The sequence below is a fragment of the Cuculus canorus genome, chromosome 5 (genome assembly GCF_017976375.1).
Source record: "Cuculus canorus isolate bCucCan1 chromosome 5, bCucCan1.pri, whole genome shotgun sequence".
NCBI classification, from domain to species: Eukaryota; Metazoa; Chordata; class Aves; order Cuculiformes; family Cuculidae; genus Cuculus; species Cuculus canorus.
In genome coordinates, this window is record NC_071405.1 from 35,542,716 (window position 1) to 35,545,569 (window position 2,854).

Genomic DNA, 2,854 nt, shown 5'->3' on the forward strand with positions numbered 1-2,854 from the left:
AAAACAATCCAGCCTTATTAACTAGTATAAAGCCATGCCTGCTAACTCCGCTGTAGGATGTTCATCCCCTCATTGTGGCTGATTATGTAAAGCACTCCCTTTCCTGACATGTGCAAGCCTATCCATTCAAATTCTTGTAAATATTATCCATGTATCCAACACAATAAAAGCCTTTATTGTGGTTTTTAAACAACTTGTCTGGTCTTTTCTGATTAATTGTGGATTTCTTCAAAGTTTATTGAACATTTTTGTACAAAAGAGATGGTCTGGTTGTTTTGTCGCAGCCTGGGTCTCAGGAGACAATTCTGAACTCCCTCCTCCACCACTCATCTCCTTTATGACTTTGAGAATTCACGCATACATGGTGTGTATCAGTTCATGAAGGGTGAAGGCGATAAGACTTCCTTACCTTTATGGGGACTTACGAGGGTAAAACACTCAAATGATCAGGCTTGATCTACTACATCACACGAAAGGCCATTATGGGTAATGTAGATATTTTCCTGCCCTTGGTTTGAAGTTTGTCATCACACCTATCACTGGTGAGAATCAGTAATTAAGTTCAAATTTTCATCATCTCTTCCTTCAGTAGTGCTTTGTGTTTTAAATAAACATTTAAAGCCATTAGAATGGTTCTTTTAAAGGAATTTTGCTTTCTAGATTGAGGAAAAGAAAAAAGATCTGAGGAAAGGAAGATGAATTCTTTATGTGGGAGCATATAATTTTCTTAGAGCCTGGAATAGCAGGATTTTCTTACCACATGTGCAGGAAATAGCCCTTCCTACCAGATCCTGAATGCATTGGATAATGCCCTTAGCACGTAATGGAACTATTCTAGTGTGAGACACCTTCTCAGCAACATTTCTGTTCAAGTTTCTAAACACATTAACAGATTTATAGATTTCTATTGAGGAACAGTTCGAGACACTTAGGTTCCTTGGTAAATAATGAATACTTGAACAATTCCACAGAGTCCTTGTTTCTTAATTGAAAAGCCAGACAGAAGTACCAACAAAACACACCTAACTAATTTTCTAGTCTTCTCCCAACAGACTACAAGTCCATTTGTTAGGGAAGCTCGAGGATGGGTCCTTCATCACCCTGCCTTTCCCAGATTAGCCTTTTCATCCACTTGCTGCTTTTGCTGCAGTAACAGAAGCAGGGCTCTCCCACTAGTCCTGTTATAGGATAGTGTTGCCTCTATCCTGTAAAAGCGCAAGGTCTAACAAACTACCCCACAGCTCATCTGGCCAGCAGCACGTCCCCAGGTTGGTAACATTAGTTCTTCTTTCTTTAATATAATTGTTGTGTTGTTTGAAGTTTGGGGCGAGGAGTGCTTTTCCCCCTTAATATGTGAATATTTTCTCTGATACTTCAAAAAAAAAAAAAAAAGTTAAAACTTGCCTGATGTGCGTTACTGACCCAAATCTAGGAAATTTCACTTTTTGGATCACACCTTTGCTGGTTAAATCTCCCTGAAGCTAAAAAGGATTTTACTGACATGATATTTCTAATAATACTCCAAATCCAGGCACAGGACGATCTCTTCCTCCCCGTATCATTGAATATTAACTGATGCATTTCCTAAGAGACTTTGATAATTGCAATCTCATGCAGAGTACGCAGCTAGCCAGCACCAGCCTTTTCAAAATCTTCACTTCATGAATCCAAAAAATTCTCTTTGAAGGCAAATGAACCTCACACTCTCTAGGGTAACTCTCATTTTAGTAAGGCATAAAATTATAATCCCACATTTATTCCTACAACAGAGTCACATCTCAGTGTCATTTCACTTCACGAAAGGGATAATGTCACCTTGGTGATGCTGTAATTACAAATCATGGAAACATTTTTTGAGTTGTGAAAAGCAACAATCAGAACCTTCAGAAGTTTGAAACTTCTCTTGGGGCACATATAATTTTTAAGGTACATTTGAATTTTGAGAAGATTTGACAGATAATCAAATAAGGCAGACATTATGAGAAGTAGAATATATCATTATCACAAAGAGTTGTGTGTTTCTTTTTTCTTTCCCTGTCCTTGTTACAGCCAATCTTTTAGTCAGCTGTTAAGAGATTTCATCTTCCACAGGGATGTATTTGGATATTTTCCCTAAGAATTATCATAATTATGCTCTAGAAGTCTTCATTTTATTCATGGTGAGTCTTCACTAAGAGCATTATTCCATGGACATTCTATATTTTCATTTCTGACATTTTGGTTTGTGTGCTCAATTCACTTTTAACTCTGCTTTCATTCGCAGGAGTGACTACTCTGAGAAATACATGCAAGAGAATATCAAAGGCATGGAGCTCCCTTTATTTAAATAAATGTCAATATCTCACTGACTTCAGAGAGAAAAGGATCAAGTAATTAAACATTGTTTTGCATGGATTCCAATAGGCTTTGGATCAGGCCTCATTTTCCTAGCCAGCACTTGCAGCATTGCTGCTTTGGATTCTGCTGACGAATGACTCTGTAAAACTAACCGACCAAGCTCAACAAAGCTGATAAGATTTCCTTCCTGCACTGCTATGCTAACACCTTCCCTGCAAACGTACTCTGACTTTGCTCCTACTTGATTTCAGATTAAGACTTTGCAGAGCAAAGTGAAACTTAAATGTCAGCTAAAGTGATAAATAAGTTTAAATTAACACATAGTCTTTCAAAGTGAATGATTCCAGGCTGGGTACAGCTGGTAAATAGGTTCTGCTTTGTTAGGGTGCTAAAACATCTGCTTGAAACGGTGATTGTCAGCTGCTTAAAGGATGTCTCGTTGCAAAATAGCCACCTAGGTTGCTTCAGATTACTATCATAAGAAAAATATAGTGATCTGTGAGAGAGCTGTTGGGAA